This window comes from Pongo pygmaeus, chromosome 2 (assembly GCF_028885625.2).
Source record: "Pongo pygmaeus isolate AG05252 chromosome 2, NHGRI_mPonPyg2-v2.0_pri, whole genome shotgun sequence".
NCBI classification, from domain to species: domain Eukaryota; kingdom Metazoa; phylum Chordata; class Mammalia; order Primates; family Hominidae; genus Pongo; species Pongo pygmaeus.
In genome coordinates this window covers 58,755,968-58,770,735 of record NC_085930.1, presented here as the reverse complement: position 1 = coordinate 58,770,735, position 14,768 = coordinate 58,755,968, and the positions used below count along the sequence as shown (strand labels likewise).

General features: G+C 44.0%; 1 protein-coding gene across 2 annotated transcripts in view; it reads left to right on the top strand.

Annotated features, from left to right (window-relative positions):
• The first annotated feature begins 3,709 nt into the window (after nt 1–3,709).
• The window catches only part of SLC41A3 (solute carrier family 41 member 3), an 83,520-nt gene continuing 72,461 nt past the window's right edge, over nt 3,710–14,768 (top strand). For both annotated transcript variants that reach the window (XM_054480775.2, XM_054480772.2), the window contains exon 1: nt 3,710–3,806. The gene's annotated coding sequence lies outside the window, so the exon portion shown is untranslated. The remainder of the gene's footprint in view (nt 3,807–14,768) is intronic.

Genomic DNA, 14,768 nt, shown 5'->3' with positions numbered 1-14,768 from the left:
TGTTTTAGCTAATTATTTAGTTTTGTATTAGTGTATTTTTTAAATATCAAAGACCCATCTCTAGAAAGACTACTATAATTTCTTCTTAATCATAGCCAACTGCATTATACAATCTTTTTTTTAAAACAAATTCCTTTTACTAACCTTATTACAACTTACATAGACCATTCACAACATGCTTAAATTTTCTATTCTGTCCTAAATATCTCTCTTTCTTGAACAACCTAGTCATTTTATTTTAGAACAAAAATTCACTACACAAGATTCTTTCTTATATAGTATCACTTTCCTTTTTACCTTCTTTACCAAAAATTACCTCTTTATGTCTTATCTTTCTCTACATCTCTTATTTCCTAGTTCCTTTTACCTTGCTTTATACATAACCTTTAAATAAGCTTTGAATTAGAAAAAGATATTTACCATTTAAAAAAAGTTTTCCTATAATTTTTAAATTGGAAATTACCCAGATACTTAATATTTATTAATAACCTGAGGTCCTAAATTATATGACGTTTATTTACAGACACTTATTCCATTACCTTTACCTGATTAATTTATTTGTTTACCTAGATTATTAACAAAAACTGTGACAGTCATTATTGAAGTTATTTCCCTGTTAACCATTTTTATAGCTGTGAATTTCAGGTGTTTACTTCAATAACGAACTTATGATTAAATATAAGAGTATTTTTTTCCAATAACTCATGATTTAGCTGTTTTCATTAAACCAACCATATTCCATGTCTTATTTATCAAAAAGTATACAAGCAAAGATCATTCTGTCTTGGGCTGGGTTTTATAGTTTTATAACCCTATGGCTAATCTTATAGTATTCTGAAGGAATAAGCATGAAGCTACTTGATCAATAAATGCAAACAAAAATACTAACAATTCTTAGAACATTTTAATTTTTTTTACCAATGATTTTAAAGACAGCTTATTTATTAAATATTTTACTTGTCATGTGAACTTGAAAAGCATTTGATTAGTATTTTTTGATCAAGTATTTAAGGGCTTTTATTTTTACTTAAGCTAATTAGAGCTCTTTTACATATTTTTAGTAGTGACACTTTGTGTACACAACACATAAATGCATAGCGTATTAGGCATGGCAACAGAAGTACATCTTATGTATTTGTAAGACCTCTTTTTCCCTTAGACTTTTAAATTCATGATAGCCTGTTTCATCACCCTAGGCAGTTGTCAGCTAAATAGTCCTACATTTGCATATTAAAGGAAACAACTCTTAGGTGAAAAATCAGATAGCAAAATTTACATCTCAAAGTACCAAGAGACAGTCTGGTGTGCTAGAGGGAAATTAAAATGGATTTAACTTGCCAATTAAACAAAATTATAGAAGTCTATTATAAAATCCTTTTAAATACACACACACACACACACACACACAGATCCTATAGCTTTTACTTCAGAACTTTAGCCATGAGATAAATACAAATTCCCCAGCTTGCAAAAAAAAAAAAAAGAAAACAAAGAAAAAGAAAAATAGGTTAGATCCAAACGTGGTTTTTAATTTCAGTACAAAAGTAAAAGCAGATTTAAAGCAGGCAGAAAATATACAGAAGAGAACTTAGGAAGTCTATGGTGTACAGGTCGACCTTAGGGCTCTTTTCCTTAATGTAAATGTGCACAAGGATCATTATATTTCCATTTTACATAAGCTCTGGCAAGTAGAGGCACCATAAAACCAACAGAGTGCCCAAAATGAGGTCATTCTCCTTGTTTTCTCCTCATTCTTAGATCATTTGTTTCCCACTTTTTTTTTTTCTTAAAAGTAGGAACTGAGCTGTGGCCTAGGGTTTTTGTGTGGTGGATCAATGTGTGCTGCTTGTGGGCAGGACCCCACCATGTGTCACCACTGAGTCGTTTCCACCCTGTTACATGTCTCAGTTTCTCTCTCCAGAGGTCTATTACCTTTGAGAGGGCTCAAAATGATGGGTGATCAGTCCTTATATGCATTCCTGGACAAGCCATTTTTAAAATTAATTTTTGTTGGGGATTTCCCCATAGGGCTGCTGCATGTCACAGGATGTCAACCCCCCAGACACTCCCACAAGGCCCCCAGTCACCCAGGAGCACCTTTTGGCTGAGAGGAGCAAATGCCTTTCTCTTCGGAGTTGAGAAAACTCAGTCTCTCATTTACCTATGAAAACAACAGTTCAATTCCTCACACAAATGCGCAGACAAGCTGAATCAAGATTAATTTTGGGAAAAGAAGCAATAAAGAAAACCCTTTAGAATATGTCTCTGAACTAGAATTAGAATCCTTAACAACTTCCTAGGAGAAAAACCAGCTCACACTAAACGAAGGACTGTCAACCAAAGGGCGATCTGGGGCTCAGGAGGACTTACCAGTTCCATCGGGGGAGAAGCTAGAAGTCTGGGAGGCTTCAATGGGCCCCACTGGTATCTTAGCTCCGAGTTCAGGCAACTCCTTTGGGGTCCTGAGTCTTCTCTGAGGCCCCACGTTGGGTGCCAAATTATTGTCGATGAAAAGAGTCAAACTCTGTAAAATATTTGAAGAGATTTATTGTGAGCCAAATATGAGTGACCACAGCCAGTGACACAGCTTTCAGGAGGTCTTGAGAACATGTGCCCAAGGAGGTAGGGGTGCAGCTTGGTTTAATACATTTTGAGGAGGCATGAGACTTCAACTTAAGTTCATTTAAGAAATAAATTTGTTTGATCCAGAAAAGCAGAAAAACTCAAAGAGGGGGAGGGTGGTTCTAGGCTATAGGTCAACTTAAACATTTTCTGGTTGAAAATTGGTTGAGTTTGTCCAAAGACCTGGGATTAAAGAAAGGAATGTCTGGGTTAAGAGGTTGTGGAGACCAATGTGTTTTATCACGCAGATGAAGCATCCAGATAGGGTAGCAGGCTTCAGAGAGAAGAGGCTGTAAAATGTTTCTTATCAGACTTAAAGTCTGTGTTGATGTTAATGCAGGAGAGGGATAATGAGGCATGTTCGGCCTCCACTTCCCCTTATGCCCTGAACCAGTTTTTCAGGTTAAATTCTAAAAGCCCTGGCTGAGGAAGAAGTCCATTCTGATGATTTGGTGGTTGGGGACGCAGGGGGGTGGGGGTCGGGGGGTGCCTTATCGTTTATTTTTTGGTTTAAAATATAATGATATATTTTACCAAGTCTTGTGAACCATCAGGCCTCCCTCAGGCCCGGACTGGGAATTGCCAATTTCGTTAGGTGTGACCATAATGCTATGAGAATGTTTAAAAAATAGGCCTTACTGATTAAACATACTGGAGTATTTAAAGGAGAATTTATCTACTGGGATGCTTTAAAATTACTCTGGGAAAAAAGGGAAAACGAAAGGCATGTGTGGGGTGAAGCACAGACTTCTTGTTGTTATTTTTAAAGCAAAAGGCGGGTCCCAAGGGAAGTTGGCTGTCGGTGGGTTCCCGTTCTCTGTACCTTTCTAGCTTGGCAGCTCCATAATAAAACCCGCAGCCGAACGGGCGCCTCTCCCGTAGCGCTCCCGCGGGGGCGGCCAGTGGGGCCCCAGCTGCGAGGAGGGCCCGGACTCGCGAGCCTCGGTCCCCCACTTCCGTCCCCGCGATCCCCGGCTCCCAGCCCCCCGGGCCCCCGGCGGGGCTCTGCGCTGCCGGCGCTTGGGCGTCTGCTGCTGTCTCCGAGCGCCAAGTCGTCCGAGGTCCGGCCGCCCGGCCGGGGCGGGGCCAGGGAGGCCCGGCCTTCCCGCTTCCTGCCTGAGCCGCAGGCCCGCCCCTGCGTCCGCCGCCTGCCTCTTTCCAGCCGCCGCCTGGGAGGGGACCCGGTAAGCGCGGCCCTGTTCCGGGCGGGGTTGGGGCGGAAGGTGGGGTCAGCTGGGGCCCAAGAGGGGTCGGGGAGGCGCGCGGCAGAGGGCGCCCGGGAGGGGGTGTGCGGGAGGCGGGTGAGCCGGGCGCCGGGCCCTGGGGGCTCGGCGGGAAGGGGAGCCAGGTGGGGGCCGGGATTTGGGGGACTCGGTGGGGGAAAGGCGCGCGGGAGATGAGGTAAACCCGATGGGTCGGAGGGGCGGCCTGGGGCGGGGTGTGGCCATGCCTGGGGTAGGTCACGCCTCGGGGAGGCCGGGAGAGGACCCAGGCGCTGGGGGTCGCGGGGGAGCGGGCTGGTCCTACCCTGAGTTGTCTGAGGCCGCCCCACACCGCTGCGGTGTGCATTCAGCGGCCCTGTCTCCTCATTCCTGGCCTGCTCAGGGCACGGCTCCTGGTTGGATGTCACACGCGTGACTCCTGCAGCTGCCCGCAGCGCCCGCGGGCAAGGACCCCTCGCTGCCACAACCAGACCTCCTGCCAGCCTCTGCCACAGGCTCAGCCCACTGTCCTGGGTGGGCTCGGTGCAAACCTCTGGTGAGGAAAACCTCCTGGGGGTGCCCAGCCGGGAGTCTCTCTCAGAGTCCCACACTGTTCATCCAGGAGAGCCGGTGGGATAGGTCTCTTTAAAATCCCATTATTTATTTATTTTTTCCTCTTCCGGTTTTTTCCATATGACTTTAGTGATCAAATCCCACTTTTTTTTAGAAGGCTTTTACACCAGTGGTTTTCAAACTGTGGTCCCAGGACCAGCAGCACTGCGTTTCCTGAGATCTGCTAGAAATGCGGGTTCCCCAGTCCCACCCTGACCTTCTAAATCCTAAACCTTGGGGGTGGGTCCTCATACTTGTCTTTAGCAGGTCCTCCTGGTGATTCTGACCATTGATCTGAAACCGTAGGGGTTTGAGGAGTCTGAACTGGGGTTGAGGATGGGCCAGGTGCCCTGTGATGATAATGCATTGACTCCATTTAATCTTCACAGCCCTACACAGTAGGTAGTATTACCCCATTTCACAGATTAGGCAACAGAGGTACAGAAAGTTTAATTTTTCCAAGGTCACAGACCTAGAAAGGGGAGGAGCTGGGATTCCAACCTTGGGTTCCGGCTCCAGAACATTCCCACTGAGGCGAGGTCCCCTGTGAAGGGGGGGGAGGGGTGAAGCCCAGAGGTCCTGGCGGCCTCCCTGCCAGGCAGAAACCATTAGTTCCAGAATCGCGACCAGTCAGGTATGTGGTCAGCAGTGGCCCTGCCTGCCTGCCTTTGGGCAAGCCCTGATCTGTGTGAGCTGCTGGGACCAGGCCCCAGGGCAGGATGTGTTCACACTGGGGTGCTGACCAGGCGCCCAGAGTCCTGGGTCCAAGGCCAGCCTCACAGGGTGACACAGGGATGCTTCTGGGTGACAGAGTGTCCGTTTCCTCCTCAGTCTGATGGGGGCAGACACCCCCAACCCCATGCTGGCAGCTGGGAGGGTGGGCAGCCTTACAGACTCAGGCGTGGCTCTGACCTGTGGCCCCAGGTGGGCCAACGACCCACCCTGCCCTGCCCTGCCCAGCTCAGCCCCTTTCAAGGCACAAGGGTCTCTGACCACTGCCCCATAGCAGGGTTTCTCGGCCTCCACACTACTGACATTTGGGGTGGGGCAGTTCTTTGTTGTGCTGTCCTGTATCACCCCCTCTGTCGGGACAACCAAAACCATGTGCAGACATTTCCCAGTGTCCTCTGTGGGGACCTTGGAGGCGATGCCTCCACTGGCATCTTCTGGCATCTTGGCTCCTCCCTGGGGCTCTGGGATTAGAGGTTTCCTGGCCCACAGCCCACTTTCCCACAGGAGCCTCCTCCAGCCTGTGCTTGGTTGTTCATCTGCACGAGGTGTCAGTGACACAGGGACATTGGAGCATGTTCTCCTTGCAAACACTCCAACATTCAGGTGGAACTGAGGGGCCTTTGGCCGCGTCCATAGCTGTGAGATCCCCCACCCTGCAAGGGGCACAGAGCAGGTGGGAATGACTGTGGTGCTGACGCCAGCTGGGCCCTGCTCCCGGGTCACCCTGGCTAGGCCTTCCTCTGGCACCATGTGCAGGTGCAGTGAGGGTGGACCCAGGGCTGGGGCTCTCTAGGTACAGCTGCATGCGTGTTCCCAGCGCGAATCACGGATCAGGGCTGCGCCAGCACCTGCTGCTCTGGTGTGTGCTGTCACCAAGCACAGTGGCTGTGCACTCTTGGGTTAACCTCCTCAGGCACGCGTGTGAGTGACTCACCAAGACTGTGGCTGAGTGAGGATGTGTGGCCTGGAGTGGTCACTGCCCAGTTGCCTCTGGCAGAGGCAGACCCAGAGCCCTGTGGCTGTGTTCCAGGCCCTTCTCCCCACCCCTTTCCCTAGTGGTGGCGAGGTGAGGTGCCTCACACCAGGTTCATTTATTTATATTAAAAAAATTTTATTGACACATAATAGATGTACATATTTTTGAGTTGCCTGTGATAATTTAACACGTTCATGTAACTTGTAAAGATCAAATCAGTGCAATATAGACATCCATCATTTTAGAGATTGGTCTTTTATTCTAGAAACATTTGAATTCTAGCTATTCGAAATATAAAATAGATTATTGTAAACTATAGTCACTGTATTGATTCATCAAACACTATTTCTTATTTCTTCCATCAAACTGTGTATTTCTAGCCATTAACCATCCCCCCTTCTTCCTGTCACGCCACAGGCTTCAGTAACCATTGAACTTTCTACCTCCTTGAGATCCCCTCCTTCAGCTCCCACATATGAGTGAGGCCATGTGATGTTTGTCTTTCTGTCCACGGCTTATTTCACTGAATGTAATGACCTCCAGTTCCATCTATATTGTTGTAAATGACAGGATCTCATTCTTCTTTATGGCCGAATAGTACTCCATTGTGTATATGTACCACATCTTCTTTATCCTTTCATCTGATATGGAAACTTAGGTTGATCCGTATCTTAGCTATTGTGAATAGTGCTGCAAGAAACATGGGGTACAGATATCTCTTCAATATCCTGGTTTCCTTTATTTTGGATACGTACCCATTAGTGATATTGCCGGGTCATATGGTAGTTCTGTTTTTAGTTTTTCTTTTTTTTTTTTTTTCTTCAGAGATGGAGTCTCGCTCTGTTGCCCAGGCTAGAGTGCAGTGGCACAATCTCAGCTCACTACAACCTCCACCTCCTGGGTTCAAGTGATTCTCATGCCTCAGCCTCCCAAGTAGCTGAAACTACAGGTGTGTGTCACCACACCCAGCTATTTTTTGTATTTTAGTAGAGATGGGGTTTTGGCATGTTGGCCAGGCTGGTCTTAAACTCCTGGCCTCAAGTGATTCTCCCACCTTGGCCTCCCAAAGTGCTGGGATTACAGGCGTGAGCCACTGCATCTGGCTTGCTTTTAATTTTTAAAGGAACTTCCATACTATTCTCCATAGTGGCTAAACAAGTTTACATTCCCACTAACAGTGTACGAGGAATGCTTTCTCCACATCCTTACCAGTGTCCATTATTAGCCTGTCTTTTTTATAAAAGCCATTTAAAATGGGGTGGGATGATATCTCATTGTGGCTTTGACTTGCATTTCTCTCATGATTAGTGATGTTGAGTACTTTTTGCATATATGTGAGCCATTTATGTCTTCTTTTGAGAAATGTCTATTCAGATCTTTTGGCCATATTTTAATTGGATTTTTTTTTTGATATTGAATTGTTTGAATTCCTGGTACTATATATTCTGGTTATTAATCCCTTGTGAGATGAGCGGTTTCAGATATTTTCTCCCATTCTGTGGATTATTTTTTTACTTTGTTGTTTCCTTTGCTGTGCAGAAACTTTTTAGCTTGATGTAATCCCACTTGTCTATTTTTGCTTTGGTTGCCTGTGTTTTTGAGGTCTTACACAAAGTCTTTGCCCAGACCAATGTCCTGCAAAATTTCCCCAATATTTTCTACTAGTAGTTTCATGGTTTTAAATCATATAAGCCTTTAATCCATTTTGATGTGATTTTTTTAATATAGTGAGAAATAGGGGTCTAGTTTCATTCTTCTGCATATGGATATCCTGTTTTCCCAGTCCATCTATTGAAGAGACTGTCCTTTCCCCAGAGTAGGTTCCTTGTGCATTTGTCAAAAATGAGTTGGCTGTAAGTGTGTGGATTTATATATAGGTTCTCTCTTCTGTCCATTGGCTTATGTGTCTGCCAGTACCATGCTGATTTGGTTACTATAGCTTTGTAGTATATTTTGAAGTCACTATGATGCCTCAAGCTTTATTCTTTTTGCTCAGGATTGCTTTGGCTATTTGGGGTCTATTGTAGTTACATATAAATTTTAGAATTGTTTTTTCTATTTCTGTGAAGAATGACATTGGTATTTTGGTAGTGATTGCATTGAATCTGTAAATTGCTTTGGGTAAAATTGTCATTTTCATTGAAATTCTTCTGTTCCTCAAACCTAATGTATCTTTCCATCGGCTTTCATTTTTATTTCCCTAACCTTTTCTCAGGTGGCTGTCTAGGCTGCCTTTGTGTTTCTCCAGCTGAGCTCTTGTTCCCATCCTGTGTCAGTTTCTCCATGGTTTTCTCTGTAGGAGTTCTTCATTCTTTTGCACACTTATCCTTTGTCTCTTGTATTGGGTCCAACTATTTTCTCCTAGACTCTTGCTTGCTTTTAAATTTTATTTAGAAGATTTGTCCTACAGAATATTTAAACTTTGATGTAGCTAAATTAATCATTTTTCCCCTTTGGTTTTTGCTTTCAATTTTGTGTGTGTATGTGTGTCCCTTACCCTTAAGGAATTTAAATCCCTGAGAGGGTGTGTGTGTGTGTGTGTGTGTGTGTATGTGTGTGTGTTTGTGTGTTTCCCTTACCTTAAGGAGTTTAAATCCCTGATTTAGGTTCAAATTTTTTTCTGACTGTCCACTTCCCTGGTTGCTCAGGACATCCAATCCCTGCCTTTCTGGCAGAGGGAGCTGGGAAAAGTTAACCGCCTCTCTTTGTTCCTGTCTGTAAGCCTTGGGCGTCTGGGTGCCTGTAGCATTGCTTAGGTGACCACTGGTCTTGGCAAAAACAGTTTGCATCAGGAGAAGAGGAGGGGAGGTGAGAACACACTGTGGACATGATTCTTTGTATAATTTTGCCATGAAGAGGAGGAGGGGAATGAAGTGAGAGCTAGCTTGAGGTCAAGGCTGGATTTATAGAGGCAGATCCTAGAGCAAGTTTCTGTTCTCATCAGATGATCCCACAGCGGTAGAGGGGAGAAACTGAGGAGGCGGGAGAGAGGGGTTCCTTGTAGGTGCGACCCCTTGAGAGGACCCCGGTAGGGTCCCAGGCCTAGGGGAGACACTGGCCTTTCTGGTGCTCTTTTAATCCTCTGTTTCCTCTTCTGTGTAAAGTGGTCGATAGTCTAGCCTTCCCACGGTCCTGTGAGGATTAGACGTAAAGGCATACTGCACAGGTCATTGGTAGCTGTGTCTGTTATTTTTTGAAAAGATTAGGGATCTGGCACTGCAGGGACCCCGTGATCCCCACCCTGTTCTGCCAAGCATCCTTCCTCTTCATAGTTCTGGGGCTGCCACCCAGAGAAGCAGAGTGGGGCCTGGAGAGCCGGCCGATAGCTCAGCTCTGTGTGGTACGGGTTCCTCCCAGTGTGGGCAGGGTCCAAGTCCTCCTCCTCTCCTTTCTTCTCCACTAGCTGTCTCTCCATGATCTCCAGGCTTCCAGTGTGAGCCTGGCTCAGTTTTACCGGCATTACTACAGAGGATGTGATAGGAATTTAAAGAAAATGGCTGGTCTGGCCGGAGGGGTCAGGCTGGAAGGTTGAAGACGAGAAGGTCATGAGGAAGGTGGAATGGGTTCTGCTGTTAGGACCTAAGGGATGCAGCAGTGGCCTTGCCCAGCCAGGAGAGTGGCCATTCCTGCCTGTGGGAGTGGGGCGGAGAGTTGGAGGGGCCTGGTGTGGTGAGAGGGAGGCATTTTCTGCCCCTGGCATTGGGCCCATGCAGGTCCTTCAGGGAGGTGGGAGGCAGGTGGGAGTAAGCAGTTCCCATCTCTGTTTATTGCCTCTTGGAGCCACACCGGTGCTGCCTGGGCCCAGGTTCTCTGGGCTGGATGAGGGGCACCGTTCCTACCGCCGAGGGTGCCACCGACTGGAGATGCCTCCCTGTGCCCTGTCCCCACTGCACGTCGCGGTCGCCCAGGCCGGCGGCTCGTTTGCTAACTCATCACCTGCTCCATTCAGGCCCCTGAAAAGGAAGCATGGAGGAGGCAGGAGGCGCCGTGACTCTCCCCTTCTCCCTGCTGCAAGGCATAGCGTGGGGCACACATCCCTGTTCAGTTCTTCCATCAGCTCCTCCTGAATCCATAAATTCCCTGGGAAAATGTTTTACCAGCAGTTGGGTGGCATAAGCCTACCACCTCATTCCTTGCCTGAAACTGTGACTGACAAGCAAGGATGACAAACAGGCATGTAGACATCTTACTGAACACGGGCCAGAGATGTATACATTCTATCAAATAAAATCCAAGATCTAGAACATGGATTAAAAAAAACCACAGTGAGTGTGTGGGCCTGTGTCTGTGTGGGTAAACATTGGAAGGATATACAGTAGACTTGCACTGATTATTTTGGAATAGTGAAATTGTCAGTGATTTTTAAACAGCATTATTTTATTTATTTGTTTGTTTATTTATTTATTTTTGAGACAGAGCCTCACTCTGTCCCCTAGGCTGGAGTGCAGTGGTGCGATCTCGGCTCACTGCAGCTTCCGCCTCCCGGGTTCAGGTGATTCTCCTGCCTCAGCCTCCCAAGTAACTGGGACTACAGGTGTGCATCACCACACCTGGCTAATTTTTTGTATTTTTTGATAGAGATGAGGTCTTACCATGTTGGCCAAGCTGGTCTCAAACTCCTAGCCTCAAGTGATCCACCTGCCTCTGCCTCCCAAAGTGCTGGTATTACAGGCGTGAGCCACCGTGCCCAGCCTCGTTATATTATTTTGTATTGTCTAAATTATATTTTTTATTAACACATGTCACTTTTGTCGTTAGAAAAATAATCCAGTTATTTTCATTTTGGAAAGGAAAGGAGGCTGAGGTGGTTTATTGATTGTAGAATAGATGAAGAGACTGTGGGGCAGTCATACAGTTCAGTTTTCTACAGCAATAAAGTAGATTCAGCAGCATGGCTGAATCTCAGAAATCTAATGTCAACTGAAAGAAACTGGACATGAAAAGAATCTGTGGAGTGTTACTTTGTTGATCTAAATCGCAAAGTAGGCCAAACTCAGCTGTAACACTTAGGGCTGCACACATTGTAAAACTAAAGAAAAAATAAAACAGATGGAGAAATGGTCGTCCCGAGTGAGGCTAATGTCACCTCTGGTAGGGAGGGATGAGTTGTTATCAGAGAGGGGCTCAGAGTGGAGAGACTGGTCATGCTTTGCTTCTTGAACTTAGTGGGAGTATAAGGGTGATTGCTTTAATATTATCTCATAAATGATTCATAATTTTATTATTGTGATATACAGTTCATACCATAAAATTCACCCCTTTTAAATGTACAGTTCAGTAGAACAGAAAACTCATATTCACACAAAGACTTGCACATGAATAGTCATAGGAGTATTATTTATAATAGCCCCAAAGTGGAAATAACCCAAATGTCTGTCACTCATTAGTGGGTAAGCAAAATATGATAAGTGCATATAATGGAATATTACCCAGCTGTAAAAAGGAATGAAGTACTGATTCATGTAACAACATGGATGAACCTTGACAACATTATGTTAGGTGGTATCTTACTGTGGTTTTGATTTGCATTTTTCTAACAATGAAGCTGAGCATCTTTTAATGTTAAGTGAAACCATCGTTTCATGTGCTTATTGGCCATTGTACATCTTTGGAGAAATGTCTGTTCAATTCCTTTGTCATTTAAATTGTCTTTTTATTGTTGAATTGTAAGTATTTATGTATTTGGGATACTAAACCCTCATTAGATATAATGATTGGCAAATACTTGCACATTTTGTGGATCGTCTTTACTTTCTTGAGAGTGTTCTTTGAAACACAACTTTCAAATTTTGATGAAATCCAATTTGTCAATTTTTTCTTTGGTTGCTTGTACTTCAGATATCACATCTAAGAAACTGTTGCCTAATCCAAAGTCCCTGGGATTTACACCTGTATTTCATTCTAAGTGTTTTAGGTAGTTTTAGCTCTTATGTTTAACTCTTTAAGCCATTTTGAGTTAGTTTTTATATGTGGTTTGAGGTAGGGGTTCAAATTCATTCTTTTGCATGTGAATATTCAGTTGTCCCAGCAGCATTTATTGAAGAGACTACTCTTTCCCCATCCAGTGGTTTTTACACCTTTGTCAGAAATCCATTGGCCATAGATGCATGAATTTATGTATAGACTCTCAGTTCTGTTCTATTAATCTATATTTCTATTCTTTGCCAATACCAAGTTTTACAATAAGTTTTGAAATTAGGAAGTCTGTGTTCTCCAACTTCATTCTTTCTTTTCAGGATTGTTCAGGATTTTCTGTTCCCTTGCATTTCCATTTGCATTTTAGAATCAGCTTGTCATTTTCTCCAGAAAGAAAGAAAGAAAGAAAGAAGGGAGGGAGGGAGGGAGGGAGAAAGAAAAAAAAGACCACTGGAATTTGAGTAGGGATTGTATTAAACCTGGAGATCAATGTTTTATGGTTTTCAGGGTACAAGTTTTGGGCTTCTTTTTTTAAATTTGTTCTGAAGTTTTCTTCATTTCTTGCATTTCTGTTGCAAATGCAATTGTTTTATTTATTTACTTTTAGATTATTCATTATTAGTGTATAATGCATTATTAGTGTATAAAAAATTCATTATTAGTATATAAAAAAAATTCATTATTAGTGTATAAAACTGGCCGGGTACAGTGGCTCACAGCTGTAATCCCAGCACTTTGGGAGGCTGAGGCAGGAGGATCAGTTGAGCCCAGGAATTTGAGACCAGCCTGGGCAACATAGCAAGACCTCATTTCTACAAAAAATAAAAAAAATAGCCAAGCATGATAGCATATACCTGTAGTCTCAGCTGCTCAGGAGGCTGAGGTGGGAGGATCACTTGAGCTCAGGAGTTTGAGACCAGCCTGGGCAACATAGCAAGACCCTGTCTACAAAAAATAAAATATTAGTCGAGCATGGTGGAATATGCCTGTAGTCCCAGCTACTCAGGAGGCTGAGGTGGGAGGATTACTTGAGCCTAGGAGGTTGAGGGTGCAGTGAGCTATGATCGTGCCACTGCACTCCCGCCTGAGTGACAAAGTGAGAGCCTGTCTCAAAACAACAAAAGCAAAAACAACCAAACAACCCAAAAACCCAAACAACAACAAAACAAAAAAACTGACTTTTGTGTATTGACCTGCGTCCTCCAGTCCTACACCTTGCTGAACTTGCTTACTGGCTGTAATAGTTTGTGTGTATGTGGATCCCTTATGATTTTTTACGTATAAGATTATGTCATCTGTAAACAGGGATAATTTTACTTCTTCCTTTTCAAGCTGGATACGTCTCATTTCTTTTCCTTGCTGAACTGTGCTGGCTAGAACCTCAGGTACAGTGTTTAATAGAATTGGCAAAAACAGGGATTCTTGTCTTCTTCCTAATCTTAGTGGGAAAACTTTCAGACTCTCGCTAAGTATGTTAGCTTTGGGTTTCTCACAGATGCCCTTAATCAGGATAAGGACATTCCCCTCTATTCCTCTTATCATTATCAAATATCCTTCTTTGTCTGTGGTAAGAATTCTTGTCTTAATGTCTAGAAATAGAAGGGAATGTCCTCATCCTGACTAAGGGCATCTGTGAGAAACCCAAAGCTAACTTTTTAAAGTGTTTTTATCATGAAAGAGTGTTGGATGTTGCCAAATGCTTTTTCTGTGTCTGTTGAGCTATGTTTTCTCCCCATTATTCTATTAATTTGGTGTATTACATTGATTTTCATATATTGAACTAACTTTGCATTCCTGAAATAAATCCCACTTGGTTATGTTGTAAAAGTCTTTGTATGTACTAGTGGCTTGAATTTATTAGTATTTTGCTGAGGATTTTGTGCCTGTATTCATAACACACATTGGTCTGTAGCTTTCTTGGGTCGTCTTTATACTGGTCTCATACAAGCAGTTGGGAAGTGTTCCCTTCTCCAATTTGTTGTTGAGAGTTTATGAAGGATTGGTGTTATTTTTTTTTAAATGCTTCGTAGACTTCTCTAGTGAAGCCATCCGGTCTTAAGCTTTTCTTTGTGGGAAGTTTTTTGATTACTAATTCAATCTTTTTAATTGTAGATCTATTAATATTTTTTATTTCTTCATGAGTCAGTATTACTAGTTTGTGTGTTTCTAGAAATTTGTACATTTCATCTAGGTTTTCTAATTTTTTTAGCTTTATTTATTTTTTAATGTTTAGGTTCAGCGGTACATGTGTAGGTTTGTTATAAATTAGGTATCATGGGGGTTTGGGTACAGATTATTTTGTCACCCAGGTAATAAACATAGTACCCAATAAGTAGTTTTTTGGATTTTTTTTTTTTTTTTTTTTTGAGACAGGGTCTTGCTCTGCCACCCAGGCTGGAGTGCAGTGGTGCAATCTCGGCTCACTGCAACCTCCGCCTCCCATGCTCAAGCGCCTCCTGCCTCAGCCTCCTGAGTAGCTGGGACTACAGTTACACTCCACCATGACTGGCTAATTTTTGTATTTTTTATAGAGGGTTTCACCATCTTGCCTAAGCTGGTCTTAAACTCCTTAGCTCAAGCAATCTGCTTGCCTTGGCCTCCCAAAGTGCTGGGATTACAGGCATGAGCCACTGCATCTGGCCAGATAGGTAGTTTTTTGATCCTCTTCTCTCACCCTCCGTTCTCAAGTAGGCCCGGTGTCTGTTGTT